The sequence below is a fragment of the Thalassophryne amazonica genome, chromosome 15, assembly GCF_902500255.1.
Source record: "Thalassophryne amazonica chromosome 15, fThaAma1.1, whole genome shotgun sequence".
NCBI lineage: Eukaryota > Metazoa > Chordata > Actinopteri > Batrachoidiformes > Batrachoididae > Thalassophryne > Thalassophryne amazonica.
In genome coordinates this window covers 5,635,425-5,656,931 of record NC_047117.1, presented here as the reverse complement: position 1 = coordinate 5,656,931, position 21,507 = coordinate 5,635,425, and the positions used below count along the sequence as shown (strand labels likewise).

At 40.2% G+C, this 21,507-nt stretch overlaps 1 protein-coding gene across 1 annotated transcript in view; it reads right to left on the bottom strand.

Annotated features, from left to right (window-relative positions):
• Positions 1-21,507, bottom strand: part of LOC117526270 (slit homolog 1 protein-like) — a 138,832-nt gene that overhangs the window by 64,057 nt on the left and 53,268 nt on the right.

Genomic DNA, 21,507 nt, shown 5'->3' with positions numbered 1-21,507 from the left:
TTTATGCACAAATGACACCAGGTCAAAGTCCTTGTATGTGAGAACTTACGTGGCAATAAATTCAATTCTGATCCTGATCTTGTATCTTCGTAGCTGCCAGTGTTACAGCTGTCTGCTTCCAGGGACTAGGACAGATAGCATGAGCAGGATTCAAGCCCAGGTCTAAACACTGGCAGACCGGTTCCTCATCCACACTGTGTTTGTTATATTAACTTAATCCAAAGGTGACATGTATTTGTACATGTATGTAATTCTTGAGAAACACAAACAACATATTACAAAAATGATCAAGTTTTTTTGAGACAGCTGACAGGACCATGACGCCGGTATCAGGACACAGTACGTCATTGTCACTGCATCAATCATTTACAGTGTCGCAGAAAACACAGACGTTAATATTCAGTCATGGAAGTGTTTTTTTTTTTTTTTTTTTTGCTGTTATCATGAGCTCAGAAGCTCTCAGACTGATCCAGGCCATTCCCGACTACATTAATAACAGTCGGAACACCACTTCCTTTTTGTCTTAAAGTGGTTTTCCCCTGTGAGCTGAAGATCTCTGAGCTCAGACAGATCCACAAACGGAGCAGCACCAACAAAGAGATCATCTCTTTAAAGGAAATATTGCTTTATGTTAGTTTATTTTGTATAATCTTTGAAGTTTTGTAGAGTATATCTGACCGGCCATACAATCCTGGAACTGTTAAAGGTAAACTGAGAAGAGTGAGTGATGTCTAGACCACAGAGGAGCATGTAAATCATCCAAGGAGCCCTGGAGGGACTCAGACACACTTCACTGACATCAGGCTTGAACCAGAAAGACTGAGCTCACAGGAAGCGCCCACAGTGCACAAATAAATCGATCGGCAAACCATCTCTTTATTAAAACTGCTTGTGCACCTCATTACTAGCACTAAATTGCTGCCGTCCTAATTTTTTGGAATGTGTTGCACCCCAAATGACCACACAAAACAGGAAACATGTTTGGTTCAAACTGTGCAATGAAATAGAAGTCAAAAGTAGATGTAAGAGTCGCTGGGTTTTGTTTTTGTTTGTTTCTTTTTCCAGACTGTCACAACTTTTTCTGACCTGGGGTTGTCCATTTCCACATGATGGCAGTTCTGAAGAAGCACCTTCAGGAGTGGAGATCTGAGGAGCTCTAAAGCTAGGATCTGACAGCGTCGTGACTGCCGCTGAACGCTGTAAATTTAGGGTTTTGTCAGAGTTCATAAAAGCTTGCAAAACAGTTCACAAACAGTTTTTAGGGTCGAAAACAGAATTGATTCTTCTGCAAACATTTGCAAAACAGTTGTAACACATGTCGCTAAAGTTCTTTTTGGTTTGCCAAGTAGTTCTTTTCTTCTTTCCTTTGTTTCTGCTGCAAGAGCAGCCAAACAAAGCAATTCTTCTTCAAAGGCAGCAGCAGCACGTTGGGCTCCTTTCAGACAGAAATTCATTTCCATATTCTGGAAATCCATATATTTTACCAGGAGTTGGCAAAAAGGTCCCAAACATTCCTAAACAGTGTCAACAGTGCCTCATTCATGAGATATTAGTTTAAGAGGCTGTGAAGGTTCGAGTTTGAGGTTCGATCAACAGATAAACTCTGTTGTCAAAACTAGACTTTTCCAACTTCACCTTTTGGCTAAAATAAAGCACTTTCTCAGTAGACGTGATCTTGAGACGGCCATTCATGCTTTCATCAGCTCCAGACTTGATTATTGTAATGCACTTTATTCGGGCATTAATCAGTCATCTCCAGTTGGTGCAGAATGCTGCTGTTCGTCTTTTAAGAAACACTTTTAGACGTGAGCATATTACGCCCGTCCTGTACTCACTCCACTGGCTTCCAGTTCGTTTTAGAATTGATTTTAAAATTTTAATGTTTGTTTTTAAAGCTATTTATGGCCTTGCACATCCCTACTTGTCTGAAATTTTTAACTTTGCGCACCTACAGTAGGACATTAAGGGCGTCTGGCCAGCTTTACTTAGATGTTCCAAGGTCAAGATATAAACGCTGGGGTGATCATGCTTTCGCGGTAGCTGGCCCCAGACTGTGGAATGAGCTACCTCTTGAGTTACGTACTATTCCTGACCGAGCACTTTTTAAATCTAAGTTAAAGACTTATTTATTTAAACTGGCTTTTAACACTTAGTGGGGAGGTGACATGTTCTGTTTTTTATGTGTTTTAAAATTTTATTGTATATGTGTTTTATTTTGTGAATTTGTGTTTTTAATGTTAAGCACTTTGGACACCAGTCGGTGCTGTAAAGCGCTTTATAAATAAATGTTGATTGATTGATTGATTGATTGATTGATTGACGAGCTGACTTAAGGATCCGACTTCAAGTTACACCAAAAGACACCACAAATCTCGAAATAAAAATAAATAAATAAACAGCCTGTTGAACACTGTGTTTCTGTAGGAAACATTTAAATGACTGAGCAGCTCAAAGATAAACGACCGGTTTAAAATACACTCAACAAAAATATAAATGCAACACTTTTGGTTTTGCTCCCATTTTGTGGGCAGTCTAAGGCACACCTGTGCACTAATCATGGTGTCTAATCAGCATCTTGATATGGCACACCTGTGAGGTGGGATGGATTATCTCAGCAAAGGAGAAGTGCTCACTACAACAGATTTAGACTGGTTTGTGAACAATATTTGAGGGAAATGGTGATATTGTGTATGTGGAAAAAGTTTTAGATCTTTGAGTTCATCTCATACAAAATGGAGCAAAACCAAAAGTGTAGCAAAACCAAAAGTGTTGCGTTTATATTTTTGTTGAGTGTAAGTTTACCACGAAAGAAACATTGATATGAAAGAAAATAAATGCACACAAATATAATTATTCATACTGATATCAAAGAATCGTTGCTGCTCTCTTTATGTTTTCTGTGCATACTCAACAATATTAAAGATGTTTCCCCTTTGGGTTGTCAGGACAGCTGTTGCCGGGACACGCGGAGGCTGGATAAGATGTTTACTGAAGGGAAACAGTCTGGTCACAGCTGGACCTGCATGAAAGCCAGAGGTAGTCTCAGAATATTTGTTCTCTCCCTCCTGCTATCTCCTCTGTTCATTTACTCATCCTTTCCATCATCTGTCTTGTCATTCCTCTGCTCACTCTTCATCATCCTCTCATTGTTCTGCCGTCTCTCTTGTTGTTTCAGTATCCTCCTCCGCCTCCATCTGTCCCTCCCCGCTGACAAGTGGACGGTGAGAAAGGCAAACTTTCCCACTATTTCATTACTCTTCTGCTCATCGCCACCTTGCTGTGCATCCACCCACGTCTCCTAAATAATGGTCGTACAGCGCAAAGAGGTGTGATGGAGAAGTGGTGGAGATCAGTCCTGATATGCAGGTTTGTTTCCTTTTCTGTTCCCTATGAACTTTTTCATCATGTAGCTTCCAACACTGAATCTAACTTATTCATTTGTAGCTGCAAGTTCACATAACTCGAAAGACGTCACAGTCCAATGAGGGAAAACATTCCATCAGAACCAACAACACACCCACAGAAGTCACACAGCAAGCTCAAATTCTGGGTTCAGATGGAGGAGGAAGAAGCAGCAGCAAACCTGTTTCCACCAACTTCTGCAGATGCTCCAGAAAGTTTTAAAAAGGATTTCAAACATTTATTTGCATTATAGCCAACAGAGAAATACACCCTCCTCTGAAAACATGCAAATGGATCCAAACTGCTACGGTGGCCAACATAGGCCACAATACTGACATGTTATAAAGATATAAGCAAATAAAGTAAATCAATCAAACCACCTGCATCTTGCACTACTATTGCTTACTTGCACATCCACACATTGCACTTTTGCAATACTTCGTAGTGTTTTGGCATGAATCCTGGATTGAACATTCAACATTTGTATGTGTATGGTGCTTTTTAATATGGTATTGTTTTTATTATGTCTGATTTGTAAACTTTTAATTGGGTCTTATTTTCACTGTTAATATTGTTATATTATTGTCTTTGTATACCTCGTCTTTTGTGAGCTCCTGCTGGTGACAGGGCAAAATCCCAACGGACAAAATCCCAACCCCTTATTACAAAAGTGGACAAAATCCTAGTCTCATTCCAAAGTCTCATTTCACTTGTTAAGAGGTTTCAGCTTCAAACTATTGAGTATTGTGTTGAGGTGACACCATAGTTGTTTAAAGTAACTGTGATATTCTATTTGAAAGTGTGAAAAAAAAGTAATTAAATGTGTGTGTGATGAACTATAAATAAAAATATTTTGAATGTATATATGTGTTATTATTTTATATTTATACATATATATTTTATATTTATATTTATTCATGAGACATTTTGTCCACTTTTGTAATAAGGGGTTGGGATTTTGTCCGTTGGGATTTTGTCCGATGGGATTTTGTCTGATGGTATTTTGTCATGGAACTGCTGCTGCTGCAACACTAATTTCTATTTACAGGACAATAATGAAATTCTGATTTTGATTCTGCATCAGTTGAGCAGGTAGTTTACATTTAAAAAAAAAAACTATCTTGCAAACAGAAAAAACAGATAACCTTCAGCACATGCAATAATTTAATCTGATAATGTGTCTGCTGCAAATTAACAATGTGCCTAAAAACACAGATGAGCTTCAAACAGGTGCAAAACAATGTACTAACTAAAGTACTAACAGCACAAAAAGAGGTTTCTGCCCAGAGGACTTCAACCTGTGTTCTACTGCTCAGTGCATTACAAAGAAAACAAAATGTGGAATATACAGTGAGCTTCAGAGTAAAATAATCAATGAAAACATCATTTCAATTTTTTTCAATTTTTTTTAATTTATATATAGCGCCAAATCACAACAGAGTTGCCTCAAGGCACTTCACACAAGTAAGGTCTAAGCTTACTAACCCCCAGAGCAGCAGTGGTAAGAAAATCTCCCTCTGAGGAAGAAACCTCAAGCAGACCAGACTCAAAGGGGTGACCCTCTGCTTGGGCCATGATACAAACATAAATGACAGAACAATTCACAAAATGAATATACAGGAAATGCTGTTGGTGCACAGGACATCATGGTACGGGTCAACAAGACCTGACCAATCTTTGTGGAGTTTGGACTTAAAACTGTTCATGCTGCTCCCATCATGCACGCTGTCGGAGGATGAACTCGGACTGAGAACTCTTGGTGTGTGTGGTGCAGGATTTTGGATGTTTGAAGAAGGTCAGCCTGTTTTCTTCTGTATTCCAGGGTTGGTCAATCTTGGGCTTCGACTCTCTGGTGGTTTGAGAGACCTTTGACACTTGGGATTAGCTTGGTGGACTCCACTGTGCACGCTCAAGCTTGTCCTTTTTCAGATGTGGGCACCACATACACAATGCATAGTCAAAATGAAGGAAGCTCGTGGAAGGGGGATTCCCATGAGTTTACAACCTGCAACAAGTGAATTCAGGAACCAGCAGACACGTTTATTACATAAACTCGCCATCAAACACTAAATACAAGTAAAAATGAAAATGTCATTCTGTTTACTGCCGACTGTGTGCGCCGCTGTGATGTCAGCTCGGTGACTGCGGTCTTCACAGATCCTGCCCGAGTACCTGACTTGGAATTCTGACTTGAATTGCAGTTCTTTTGGACTTTACTGAGTCTGAGCTACTTTTCCTCGCCCCCAAGTACAATTAGATGCAGCAACAGTACATATGGTGTATTTGGATGAAAGGAGCCACGCCCACTGACCCGGTTGTCTCCCGCCTCTAGTTATTTTTATGCATTATGTTGTGATTGGCCTGTTCACATTTGTGATGTGGTTAATCTGATGGAAGATTTTAAGCAAATGTAATGAAACAAACAGTGACATACTGGTCACATGACACGCTGTGGTGTGAAAATGAACATCCCCAGAATATTTATGTCACTACATGTTTGATGATTCTTTACTGTGCTTTTGGAGCTACAACTGCAGCAATGTCAGAGGTCAAGGGTCATGGCCTAATTTGTAGGACAGTGGTGTACAAGTGTTCTGTGACTAAGTGCTCCTGTTTGGTATTTAAGTTTCATTTATTTTTCCCGAATGATTACAAGAGGACATCATGTCCATTTTATACCACAACAGTGAAAAAACGACTGAGCTGAGAGCAAGATTTTGTTTTTTCACTTTGCTCAACAATTCAAAATGTTTCTGGAGTTACAATTTTACATTTTTAGAAGCATCAGTACAAAGTAAATCCATGAAACCACTTGTGTCCCTGAAATAACCATTAAGAAAAAAGAACTTCAAATATTGGACAGTTTTTAAATCATCATTGTTAAAGCTACTATGTGTATGATTTAGTGTCATCTAGTGGTGAGATTGCAGATTGCATAATGCACTTGGTGCTTATGATTTTGTTTCATTGGTGATGGGGATTTATGCTGCAATATACATGAAAATTCAGTAGGTATATCTTATATATTATATTCCAATTCTAAGGAGGAACTATGCCAGCATACTAAGGTATATCTAAATATCTAAAAAGGAAGAGTAAAAAAGGAGAGCAGAAAAGAGTAGAGTGAGCCACTAGGTGCGTGGTCTTGAGAACCACGGATGGTAGGTTGAAAAGCTTTTTTATCCCATGGGAACTCTCCCTACCCACCCAAGCAGCTCAAGAAAAAAGGATATATAATAATAAATAATAAGGCATAAGAAAAATAAGACATCATATACTAACTAAACTTTTGCTCTTGCTTGCCTCTACTGGTGGTTGGCTCTCACTGCGGTATTGTATCACTTCCTGTTCCGGAGCACAGCGGTGTTTTGCTGTATCTGTTTAATCTGCACAGTTAGATTGATCTAGTTAACTAGATAATGATTTGTTTCACAGTGTAATCTTCACGTGCCTTAACTAAAGCACTCCCTCTGCTGAATCACCTCTAAATCATTTACACATTATTCACTTTGTGTGTTTTTAGGAATCCGCTAGCTTAGCGCAGCTACTAGCTCTTAGCCGATTTAGCATGGCGGCTTCTCCTGTCTCTCCCCCACTTTTCTGCTCTGGGTGTGAAATGTTTAGTTATTCCTCGGCCTCCTTTAGTAGTAATGGTACTTGTAATAAGTGTAGCTTATTCGTAGCTTTGGAGGCCAGGCTGGGCGAATTGGAGACTCGGCTCCGCACCGTGGAAAATTCTACAGCTAGCCAGGCCCCTGTAGTCCGTGCGGACCAAGGTAGCTTAGCCGCCGTTAGTTCCCTTCCAGCAGATCCCGAGCAGCCGGGAAAGCAGGCCGACTGGGTGACTGTGAGGAGGAAGCGTAGCCCTAAACAGACGCCCCGTGTACACTGCCAACCCGTTCACATTTCTAACCGTTTTTCCCCACTCGACGACACACCCGCCAAGGATCAAACTCTGGTTATTGGCGACTCTGTTTTGAGAAATGTGAAGTTAGCGACACCAGCAACCATAGTCAATTGTCTTCCGGTGGGCCAGAGCAGGCGACATTGAAGGAAATTTGAAACTGCTGGCTAAGGCTAAGCGTAAATTTGGTAAGATTGTAATTCACGTCGGCAGTAATGACACCCGGTTACGCCAATCGGAGGTCACTAAAATTAACCTTGAATCAGTGTGTAACTTTGCAAAAACAATGTCAGACTCTGTAGTTTTCTCTGGGCCCCTCCCCAATCGGACCGGGAGTGACATGTTTAGCCGCATGTTCTCCTTGAATTGCTGGCTGTCTGAGTGGTGTCCAAAAAATGAGGTGGGCTTCACAGATAATTGGCAAAGCTTCTGGGGAAAACCTGGTCTTGTTAGGAGAGACGGCATCCATCCCACTTTGGATGGAGCAGCTCTCATTTCTAGAAATCTGGCCAATTTTCTTAAATCCTCCAAACCGTGACTATCCAGGGTTGGGACCAGGAAGCAGAGTTGTAGTCTTACACACCTCTCTGCAGCTTCTCTCCCCCTGCCATCCCCTCATTACTCCATCCCTGTAGAGACGGTGCCTGCTCCCAGACCACCAATAACCAGTAAAAATCTATTTAAGCATAAAAATTCAAAAAGAAAAAATAATATAGCACCTTCAACTGCACCACAGACTAAAACAGTTAAATGTGGTCTATTAAACATTAGGTCTCTCTCTTCTAAGTCCCTGTTAGTAAATGATATAATAATTGATCAATATATTGATTTATTCTGCCTTACAGAAACCTGGTTACAGCAGGATGAATATGTTAGTTTAAATGAGTCAACACCCCCGAGTCACACTAACTGTCAGAACGCTCGTAGCACAGGCCGAGGCGGAGGATTAGCAGCAATCTTCCACTCCAGCTTATTAATTAATCAAAAACCCAGACAGAGCTTTAATTCATTTGAAAGCTTGACTCTTAGTCTTGTCCATCCAAATTGGAAGTCCCAAAAACCAGTTTTATTTGTTATTATCTATCGTCCACCTGGTCGTTACTGTGAGTTTCTCTGTGAATTTTCAGACCTTTTGTCTGACTTAGTGCTTAGCTCAGATAAGATAATTATAGTGGGCGATTTTAACATCCACAAAGATGCTGAGAATGGCAGCCTCAACACTGCATTTAATCTATTATTAGACTCAATTGGCTTTGCTCAAAATGTAAATGAGTCCACCCACCACTTTAATCATATCTTAGATCTTGTTCTGATTTATGGTATGGAAATTGAAGACTTAACAGTATTCCCTGAAAACCCCCTTCTGTCTGATCATTTCTTAATAACATTTACATTTACTCTGATGGACTACCCAGCAGTGGGGAATAAGTTTCATTACGCTAGAAGTCTTTCAGAAAGCGCTGTAACTAGGTTTAAGGATATGATTCCTTCTTTATGTTCTCTAATGCCATATACCAACACAGTGCAGAGTAGCTACCTAAACTCTGTAGTGAGATAGAGTATCTCGTCAATAGTTTTACATCCTCATTGAAGACAACTTTGGATGCTGTAGCTCCTCTGAAAAAGAGGGCTTTAAATCAGAAGTGCCTGACTCCGTGGTATAACTCACAAACTCCGCAGCTTAAAGCAGAATAACCCATAAGGAGAGGAAATGGGCGTCTCACTAATTTAGAAGATCTCACTTAGCCTGGAAAAAAGAGTCTGTTGCTCTATAAAAAAAGCCCTCTGTAAAGTTAGGACATCTTACTACTCATCACTAATTGAAGAAAATAAAAACAACCCCAGGTTTCTTTTCAGCACTGTAGCCAGGCTGACAAAGAGTCAGAGCTCTATTGAGCTGAGTATTCCTTTAACTTTAACTAGTAATGACTTCATGACTTTCTTTGCTAATAAAATTTTAACTATTAGAGAAAAATTACTCATAACCATCCCAAAGACGTATCATTATCTTTGGCTGCTTTCAGTGATGCCGGTATTTGGTTAGACTCTTTCTCTCCGATTGTTCTGTCTGAGTTATTTTCATTAGTTACTTCCTCCAAAGCATCAACATGTCTATTAGACCCCATTCCTACCAGGCTGCTCAAGGAAGCCTACATTAATTAATGCTTCGATCTTAAATATGATCAATCTATCTTTATTAGTTGGCTATGTACCACAGGCTTTTAAGGTGGCAGTAATTAAACCATTACTTAAAAAGCCATCACTTGACCCAGCTATCTTAGCTAATTATAGGCCAATCTCCAACCTTCCTTTTCTCTCAAAAATTCTTGAAAGGGTAGTTGTAAAACAGCTAACTGATCATCTGCAGAGGATGGTCTATTTGAAGAGTTTCAGTCAGGTTTTAGAATTCATCATAGTACAGAAACAGCATTAGTGAAGGTTACAAATGATCTTCTTATGGCCTCAGACAGTGGACTCATCTCTGTGCTTGTTCTGTTAGACCTCAGTGCTGCTTTTGATACTGTTGACCATAAAATTTTATTACAGAGATTAGAGCATGCCATAGGTATTAAAGGCACTGCGCTGCGGTGGTTTGAATCATATTTATCTAATAGATTATAATTTGTTCATGTAAATGGGGAATCTTCTTCACAGACTAAGGTTAATTATGGAGTTCCACAAGGTTCTGTGCTTTTAATAGAACATAATGGAAGGGAGGGGGCATGTGCAAGGAGCAGGTCAAATAATGGAATTGTAGGTCACCAATTACAATCAAAGCTGAGTGACCAGGATCAAAGATCAGCATGAGGCTCAAAGGCCATGTACCTGCCAAGGAGCAGGTCAAGTAATGGAACTGTAGGTCACCAATTACAATCAAAGCTGAGTGACCAGGATCAAAGATCAGCATGAGGCTCAAAGGCCATGTGTCTGCCAAGGAGCAGTACAAGTAATGGAACTGTAGGTCACCAATTACAATCAAAGCTGAGTGACCAGGATCAAAGATCAGTATGAGGCTCAAAGGCCATGTATCAGAAAGAAAGTTTAACCATTAGGATCAAAGCGCAACAATAAGCATCAAAGTTCAGAATCAGGTTGAAAGAGTGAAAATAAGGACAGAAAAAGTAAACCAACAAAAGATTAAACAAGCAGGATTTCAAATTCAAATTCAGCAGTCAGGAACAAAGATCACTGATCATGCTCAAAGTTCATCATCAATGATCAAGATTAAAAATTAATAATCAGGCTCAAAGGTCAACACACACACAATCAAAAGGTCAAGATCAGGATCAAAAATTATTTATCAGGCCTAAAGGTCAGGATCAAAGACTGAAAGGTTGGACGTTTGCAGTAAGACCTCTGCCTGTACTGTATATATTTTAAAGGAAGGAAGGATTTCAACTCTTTTCTCTCCTCCCATCATTTTTTTCCTGTGTAAATCCCTCCTCCTCTTCTCTCTTTCATCCCTCTATCCTTTTACTTTCCCTCCTGCTGCTCTCTTCATTACCTCCTTTTTTCTCTCCTCACACCTATTTTCAGCTCTCCCCTCATCTCTTCACTTTTACAACTGTCCTCCCTCATTCCCTGTATTTCTTTTCATCCCTCCTTCCATCCTTTTGTTCTCCCGAGAAGCAGATGAACTGAGCGTTTAATTGAAAACCCTGAAGGCAACTGACAGATGACAAGACAAAAATGAAGAGATGTGAGCAGAGGAGAAAGAGGACAAAAATGCTCAGGAGAGACAAAAAGAAAATGAAAGTGTGAACATGTGATCGCCTGCTGTCGCTCACTAATATTTGTCTCATCGTCCGTCTCAGATGACTGACTGGCTGATGACATCTTGATGTGTGTGTGTGTTTTCCCCATCATGCTTTTCCAGCGTCTCACTCAGACGTCTTTACTTTGGACAGACATGACAGCAGAGGTCACGGCCGCTGACCTCACACAAACACACAGCGGGCTGAAGAATAACAGTCGGGCGGTTTGTCTTCAGCTGCTGATTCTCTCAGTCCTCAACCACAGATCCTCTGAAGCCCGGCGGAATCCCACAAACCCCGCTTTAAGAAAACGGGAATTCTGGGAAATTCCTGCTCCTTGGTGAGCTCTGATGGTGAATGTGAGCCATGCGGAACATATAAACAGAGAAATGCACGCATGTGCAAATGAAGTGAACACATACAGCCGAAGCCATAACTGTAAATACGCAGAAAAGCTTTCAAATTCCACTTTCCTGTCTGCACACATTCCATGTAACGATTCATTGAAACATCTGTTAAATGTCTCTTACCTTTTCTAGTACAACGCCACAAAACAAATAGCAAACAATCATAAAAACATTTAATTTAACCTTAATTTAACCAGGTTAATTCGAGACCTCTTTTGCAAGGGAGACCTTGACAATTATAGAGTTTCCAGTTCACCAAACCTGCATGTCTTTAAAAGTGATAGGAAACACGGGGAAAACACGCAAAAGCCACAGGTGGGACTCCAACCCATGACCTTCTTGCTGTGAGGCAACAGTGCTAACCACTAAGCCACCGTGCTAAAATAATTAACATATATCATGTACCTACCTGTACGTAAATCACTGCACAAGCAGAAGAAGAGTAAAATTACAATAAATAACACCCCAAAAATAAAGTTACATGTTCCACCCATACATGAAAATTCAGTAAGGTATGTCTTCTATAATACATTCCAATTCTAAGGTAGAACTCTACTAGTGTATACTAAGGTATATCTACATATCTGAAAAAAGAAGAGTAGAGTAGAGTAGAGTTGAGCCACTTAGGTGCCTGGTCTTGAGAACCAGTGATGGTAGGTTGAAAAGCTTTTTTATCCCATGGGAACTCTCCCTACTCACCCAGGCATCTCAATAAAATGGACAGTATGTAAATAAGTAATATTTACACAATAAGGGTAGTAAACAACATATACAAGAAATATAGTTCCTACATAATATTATAGGAGATAGCTTCTAAAACCTAAATATTAATACAGGAGAAGATTGTAGTATACATACAGTAGTGTTCAGAATAATAGTAGTGCTATGTGACTAAAAAGATTAATCCAGGTTTTGAGTGTATTTCTTATTGTTACATGGGAAACAAGGTACCAGTAGATTCAGTAGATTCTCACAAATCCAACAGACCAAGCATTCATGATATGCACACTCTTAAGGCTATGAAATTGGGCTATTAGTAAAAAAAGTCAAAAGAGGGTGTTCACAATAATAGTAGCATCTGCTGTTGATGCTACAAACTCAAAACTATTATGTTCAAACTGCTTTTTTAGCAATCCTGTGAATCACTAAACTAGTATTTAGTTGTATAACCACAGTTTTTCATGATTTCTTCACATCTGTGAGGCATTAATTTTGTTGGTTTAGAACCAAGATTTTGCTGGTTTACGAGTGTGCTTGGGGTCATTGTCTTGTTGAAACACCCATTTCAAGGGCATGTCCTCTTCAGCATAAGGCAACATGACCTCTTCAAGTATTCTGACATATCCAAACTGATCCATGATACCTGGTATGTGATATATAGGCCCAACACCATAGTAGGAGAAACATGCCCATATCATGATGCTTGCACCACCATGTTTCACTGTCTTCACTGTGAACTGTGGCTTGAATTCAGAGTTTGGGGGTCGTCTCACAAACTGTCTGCAGCCCTTGGACCCAAAAAGAACAATTTTACTCTCATCAGTCTACAAAATATTCCTCTATTTCTCTTTAGGCCAGTTGATGTGTTCTTTGGCAAATTGTAACCTCTTCTGCACATGTCTTTTATTTAACAGAGGGACTTTGCGGGGGATTCTTGCAAATAAATTAGCTTCACACAGGCCTCTTCTAACTGTCACAGCACTGACAGGTAACTCCAGACTGTTTTCCCCTCTCCAATCAACTTTTTAATCAAACTACGCTGTTCTTCTGAACAATGTCTTGAACGTCCCATTTTCCTCAGGCTTTCAAAGAGAAAAGCATGTTCAACAGGTGCTGGCTTCATCCTTAAATAGGGACACCTGATTCACACCTGTTTGTTCCACAAAATTGACGAACTCACTGACTGAATGCCACACTACTATTATTGTGAACACCCCCTTTTCTACTTTTTTTTACTAATAGCCCAATTTTATAGCCTTAAGAGTGTGCATATCATGAATGCTTGGTCTTGTTGGATTTGTGAGAATCTACTGAATCTACGGGTACCTTGTTTCCCATGTAACAATAAGAAATATACTCAAAACCCGGATTAATCTTTTTAGTCACATAGCACTACGATTATTCTGAACACTACTGTATACCTAGTATGTAGACTAGTAGTAAAATTAAATTATAGCTCGTAGGCTAAGCTATAAATATGGTTATTCTTATTATAAAAACAGAAGCTATGATGCAATATGTTTTAGGTATCTATCTAAAGTTCACCCTGCTAGCTACTATAGGAAGACAAAATCCATACTCTATATGCTATCTAATGGAAACCCCAAACTTAGATACTATCTGTTGATATCTATTAAATAAACCCATAAACTGAAGAACCATTAAAAATTTACACCATGTAAAATAAAAGTGTAAATCACGAAAGTAAGCCAACTATAGCTAGATGAGCTACCATTAAATTAGCTGTTAATTAGGCAACCGTACCTTGCTAGCCAACAAGGTGAAACAAAGCCGGTAAGTAGCGTATAAAGTACAATAGTGTAGTTGCATGTCAGGCGTGTCCAATCAGGACACTGGGATAAGTGACACCAGGTAAAAAATGATTTTTTTTTCTGAAGAACTTTAGTAAAGAGAAATAAGAGAAATAACAGAGAATAAGTCTGTAATTGTTAAAATCTTATTCCCAGCGGCACAAGTGCCACACAGCGCTATTTCATACAAGCTAGGCAGCATTCCCCTGGTTATTACCACACTTTCCCATAAAGCTAAAATGTTTCTGTTGACGAGTACAAAATGCTTCATGGGATTCATACTCTGGATTCATGTTGCAGACGAAAAAATCACAGAACAGTAGGTCCCCATGACTGCATGTTGTACCTACATGTCCAGGTCACCTACTTTTACCACATGGACACCATGCATGATATCTATGCTTTTACAAAGGGATGAGCAGAGTGGATCACTCACAGAGGTGTGTGCTCCCGTGTGCAAATCCACTCCTGGCTGCTTCATCAGCTCACCACTGGCTCCAAAACAGAAAACAATCTGCACTGCATTTTAATTTGCACTTAAACTGCAGCTTGACATCCAATTAACTGAGCAGGTAAATTCAAATTCAAGCAGAAATCATTTGTTTCGAGATACATGAACAAAATTTATTGAAAAAATCAAAGCCATCTGTAAAATTTAAGTAAGATGCATTTTGTGTGTGCTGGTCCGATACCACTTCAGTATGTGACAGTGGAGAAAAACATGCTTTAGTCTACACTCCAATTTCTTCTAATATGCTTCCCCACACTTCAGCCAAAATCCTCCAACACCACTGTGCTCCACTCACATGCCCTGACTTTTGTTAAATATGATCCCCTTTCTGCACAAATTACATCAGATTATTTGTGGATCACTATGTGTCTTGAGTTCACAAATTTTTAAAAACATGTTTAAAACTACTTTTGCTACTTTTACCAGAGATTACACCAATGTTAAAGTCCCGGTTAGGTATGAGATTTGTTTTTGTGGCAAAAATGTTACAATTACATGTCAAATATCAACAATGGGAGTCTGGCTTACCATGTAAAAAGTGCAATTAAGGTCCCGCTAAAGTCAGAGAATGGGGAAAAAATAATGAGTGCTTTTCTGTGTTGTGGTAATTTTATTTGGAAAGTCGTTAGCAAAGGTATCTGTAAACGTGTTCTCTATAGTCTGTTTTATCATAGGCAGCACAACTGCTTGAATATGATTTTGTGTTTGCAGACTTGGAATATGTGTGTTCAGCGTAATTAAAATACATCATAAAGGCAAAATGATCAGAGTTATAAAGGTAACACATGAGCTCTCACTCCTGTAAAACACACACACACACTTACAGTCTAAAGATTAAAACACAAGTAATTATCACACATGCTGTTCCAACGCGCCGCTCAGCATCACACTCAGCGAAGCAGTGAGGCAAATGGCGAGGTCACACGCCGGTCAGCTTCCACACAGCCGCGGCCTCGATTCTGTCATCACTGCCATCGTTAGCGTCACACTGTTAATTAGCACCACTCAGATGCCAATCAACTGTGCTAATGAGGACCGCTCAGCCATCCTGTCTAATGAGAAAAACCATCCAAATGTCTGAAGGCAAAGTTAAGTACAAGGACACACACACACACACACACACACACACACACACACCCACACACACACACACACACACACACACACACACACACACACACACACACACACACACACACACTGTTGTCATGAAAAGCCATTATTGAGAATTTTTTGCGTGGAGAATGCTGACTGACTTCAAAGATTTACGAGGTTAGGTTGACTCACTGTCGGCTCAGCCAGATTAGTTGACCACACTTATTTTGTCAAAATGGTGAAAAAAACTTAATTACTCTTTTAAAAGGTGATCGACTCTCTGCACTTAAACAGTCTCTCTCTCTCTCAGTCTCTCTTTTGTCATTGTTAAAGATAAATCAAATTCCAGTTTGCACTCCTCTCTGTGGCAGTAAAAGCTGATTATTTTTTACTTTTAACAAGTGCCACAGCAGAGTTTTGCCGTGCTCACAGCCAGCCGTGGAGAAATTTTCAGTTGAAAACAATGGAACATCTAGTTTACCGTCTGAGTGTTACAGCCAACATGTAAATGCAGCATAAACACACAATGTATTGACATACATTTCCTCTGTACAGTTAATAGACTGCAGCCTTTTATGCGATTGGCCATCACTAAGTAGTATCACTCAGCATTTGCTTAAACTAGACTTCTCGTCTATTTGGAACCCAATTTCAATTTCAATTTATTTCCTTTATATAGCACCAAATCACAACAGAGTTGCCTCAAGGCGCTTCACACAAGTCAGGTCTAACCTTACCAACCCCCAGAGCAACAGTGGTAAGGAAAAACTCCCTCTGAGGAAGAAACCTCAAGCAGACCAAACTCAAAGGGGTGACCCTCTGCTTGGGCCATGCTACAAACATAAATTACAGAAATAATTCACAGAACAATTCACGGACGAATATACAAGAATTGCTGTTGGTGCACAGGACAGGAGGATCACCAACACAAACACAACTCCCATCTCTGGATGGAGCTGCACCTTAAACAGAGAAAAAACAGACTGTATAATTTGCCAGCATTAAACAACAAAAAAAACAGAAGAAATACTAAGGTGATTGCCGGCCGTTAGCCCTAAGCTTCACTAAAAGACCCAGAATTTAGGTGAAGTTGAGGCAGCGGCCCGTTCCAATTACTAATAACATGAATTAAAAGAGTAAAAAGTGTAAAACAAAACTGCACCAGTATGCTAGCTATAAGAAAGGTAAAAGTGTGTCTTAAGTCTGGACTTGAAAGTCTCCACAGAATCTGACTGTTTTGTTGATGCAGGGAGATCATTCCACAGAACCGGGGCACGATAAGAGAAAGCTCTGTGACCCGCAGACTTCTTATTCACCTTTGGGACACAAAGTAGTCCTGCACCCTGAGAACGGAAAGCCCAGGCCGGTACGTAAGGTTTAATTAGGTCAGCTAGGTAGGGAGGTGCCAGTCCATGAATAATTTTATAGGTTAGTAGCAGAACCTTAAAATCTGATCTCACTGGGACAGGAAGCCAGTGAAGAGACGCCAAAATGGGTGTAATGTGGTCAAACTTTCTGCTTCGTGTCAAAAGTCTGGCTGCAGCATTCTGAACCAATTGGAGAACCCTAATGCTAGACTGCGGTAAACCAGAAAATAGAACATTGCAGTAGTCCAATCTAGAAGAGATGAACTCATGGATCAGGGTCTCAGCATCAGCTATAGACAGGATGGGACGAATCTTCGCTATATTTCGCAGGTGGAAGAAAGCAATCCTAGTAATATTTCTAATATGGAGACCAAAGGACAACGAAGGATCAAAAATTACCCCAAGGTTCCTCACTTTGTCAGTGTGATGTATGACACACGAGCCTAGGCTGAGTGTTAACTGGTCAAATTGATGCCGATGTCTCACTGGACCAAGAACCATCATTTCAGTCTTATCAGAGTTTAAAAGTAGGAAGTTTCTAGACATCCAACTTCTCACTGATGCAAGGCAATCTTCTAAGGATTTTATGTGAACGAGATTACCAGCAGTTATCAGCATATATAACTGAGTATCATCTGCATAGCAGTGAAAGGAACCCACCTAGTTGGCAGCATAGAAAACAGTCTTGTCTTTTGTTGCTGTATAAATGCCCACTCTGACTGAAAATGAATGGCAGCTGGTTGCTTTGCCTCTGTCTCTTGTAGCTAATGTGACCAAGGGGTTACGGGGTGCCAGCAATACTTGAAAGAATTGTAAACAATGCCGCCAAACTACATAATGACACCAAACAAATTTGTTTTCTGTATCATTTATTTGATTAAAAACAAACAAACATCACCAACCAAACAGTTTTCATAATTTGCAAAAATAACGCCTTTATCAAGATGTTCGTGAAAGGCTCATATCAACCGATATTATCAACCAACTGACATATCGCTCAGCCTGTATTATTTACCACATAAAATAATTTACCACAACATGGCACAGAATCTCATGGAAATGTTTGTTTTTGATCCAACCTGCACACAAATCTTAAAGATTGACAACAGGATTATCAGACACTAAAAGAAGTTCCACCTTGAAAAACGCCTAGAATATAAAACAGCATATTTGTGGGTTTCAGTTTGTCTGAACACTCCATCTGAAAGCTCAGACGAGAAAGGAATCCAGAACACTGGCTTTTTGTGTATTTGATGGAGAAAATGCCATTAATCCACAGTCAGTGGCACACCTGCTGGGGCTCAGGGAGTGAACCCCACAGTTCACCTCCAGGTCAAGGTACATGTGTATGTGTGAAACACCAGAACACTGTCCCATAATTCTTACGTTCCCTTTGGGCCTACAGGAGGTAAGGGTGGGGGGGGCAAACATTCGCATTCAGACGCCCGCTGGGTATCATCAAGACACACAAAGGCCTGTTACTGGGTGTGGAACTGAGCTTTCACACGACCACGTCGAGCCAACAAAAGAAAGAGGGAAAAAATCTACAAAAACAAGAAAGGGAAGGAAGCAAAAGCAGGAACACAGGCATCATCTCTGCACAGAGAGAAAACTATCACAAACAATTATATATATGTGTGTGTGTGTGTGTGTGTGTGTGTCTCTTTTTACTGTGTTTTTGCATATTTGTCACATGATCTGGGACAAACAAGCAAATATATTGTGCAAATTAGATTTTAATTCCCATAAGATAAAGTCATTTGAAACCAGCTGATCCTGTGCTCCCACAGTTAGTTCATCACCCAGTAAGTCCGTTCACTCAGGTTAACTGCAGCAGATCAAAGGTGGAGCTGTATGTTGATTTGGCACAAGTTTTACACCGGATGCTCTTACGGACACAACTCCATGTTACATGGAGCATGGGCAGGGGTGGGCTTTGAAACCAGAACCTTCAGCACTGGAAACACGCACACTTAACCACTGGTCCACCAGCACTGCTGTTAGTCAGTAACCCGGTAACCACAGATAATTAATAATTAGGTTCAGTTACATTAGACTGCTGCATCTCGTTAACCAAACCACACACACACACACACACACACACACACACACACACACACACACACACACACACACACACACACACACACACACACACACACACACACACACACACACACACACACACACACACACACACACCAAACCAGCATCAGTTCTTCAAAAGGTGGTTGTATGAAACACCTTATCTGGCAAATTGCAATAATGGTCACAAACTCAAACTAAGATAAGTCGACACACTGCAGACTCACACGTGCACACACACAGGAGCACTGCAAAGCTCCACAACACAATAACGCAATAATCAGTAGACAATTTAAATGAAGATTAAAGGGTTTAAGTATGACAGGAACTGATGTCCACAAACTCAGTGTGACTCATGGTGAGTGTGTAGAACATCAACGTCGACAACAAAACCTGACACAAACACACAAAGACAACACAGGCATGTGCACAATGTTACTGTACGTATGAGGAGAAACCGTCTGTTTCTGAGGAATGTCAGGATTCTGAGAGTCCACGAAAGCAGCAGGATGATTAAAAAAACCCAAAAAAAACAAGGAGGTGTGTGTGTGTGTGTGTGTGTGTGGTTTCTCTGTAGGGATGCAGCGTGTGAAATAATAAAGTCAGACACACTCGGCTTTTCCCATCTTTCCCGTTTTATCTCTCACATACTCACACCTGCTGTTTCGCTCATTTTATTGCAGCTATTCGTTATTCTTCACTTCCTGCAGATTCTGCACAGTCTGTTTTTTGTCGTTTCAGGGGACAATGAGTTGACTTCAAGCTGATGCTCATTTATGTGTTTGTGTGTGTGTGTGTGTAGATACACTCTGACTACACACTGTTCAGTGCTTTCACGGGCCGGCCGTTGGGTCAGGTTGTGGATACCAGCACCTTCAGTGCTTTTGTTAGTGAGGAACGTTTTACTGACCTCAGCTGTCAGATGATGCTGTGATCTTTGAAGAAAAGAGGACTGCAGCACTTGAGAAGCTGAGTGAGGAATCAGAGCGTCCTGGATCCAGACTAAGATCCAGGCTCTCAGTGACATCCTGGACTGGAATCTGCATGTGGTCAAAGTGTTGAACTTGTGGAGAATTTGACTTATCTCAGCAGTGACATTCATGTCTCTGAGTCCTCAGCCTTTGAGATCCAGAGATACCCAGGAAGAACTTATGGAGACAGGAAGTCACTGGACAGAGGTGTTTGGTGATGCTGACATCTTTACAAGAGAACAAATTTCCAAGTCTTTAGGGTTGTGGTGCTTCCCATCTTACTGTACAGTAGTGTTCAGAATAATAGTAGTGCTATGTGACTAAAAGGATTAATCCAGGTTTTGAGTATATTTCTTATTGTTACATGGGAAACAAGGTACCAGTAGATTCAGTAGATTCTCACAAATCCAACAAGACCAAGCATTCATGATATGCACACTCTTAAGGCTATGAAATTGGGCTATTAGTAAAAAAAAAGTAGAAAAGGGGGTGTTCACAATAATAGTAACATCTGCTGTTGACGCTACAAACTCAAAACTATTATGTTCAAACTGCTTTTTTATCAATCCTGTGAATCACTAAAGTAGTATTTAGTTGTATAACCACAGTTTTTCATGATTTCTTCACATTTGTGAGGCATTAATTTTGTTGGTTTGGAACCAAGATTTTGCTGGTTTACTAGTGTGCTTGGGGTCATTGTCTTGTTGAAACATCCATTTCAAGGGCATGTCCTCTTCAGCATAAGGCAACATGACCTCTTCAAGTATTTTGACATATCCAAACTGATCCATGATACCTGGTATGTGATATATAGGCCCAACACCATAGTAGGAGAAACATGCCCATATCATGACGCTTGCACCACCATGCTTCACTGTCTTCACTGTGAACTGTGGCTTGAATTCAGTGTTTGGGGGTCGTCTCACAAACTGTTTGCAGCCCTTGGACCCAAAAAGAACAATTTTACTCTCATCAGTCTACAAAATATTCCTCTATTTCTCTTTAGGCCAGTTGATGTGTTCTTTGGCAAATTGTAACCTCTTCTGCACGTTTTTTATTTAACAGAGGGACTTTGTGGGGGATTCTTGCAAATAAATTCGCTTCATACAGGCGTCTTCTAACTGTCACAGCACTTACAGGTAACTCCAGACTGTCTTTGATCATCCTGGAGCTGATCAATGGGTGAGCCTTTGTCATTCTGGTTATACTTCTATCCATTTTGATGGTTGTTTTCCGTTTTCTTCCACGCGTCTCTGGTTTTTTTGTCCATTTTAAAGCATTGGAGATCATTGTAGATGAACAGCCTATAATTTTTTTGCACCTGCGTATAAGTTTTCCCCTCTCCAATCAACTTTTTAATCAAACTACGCTGTTCTTCTGAACAATGTCTTGAACGTCCCATTTTCCTCAGGCTTTCAAAGAGAAAAGCATGTTCAACAGATGCTGGCTTCATCCTTAAATAAGGGACACCTGATTCAC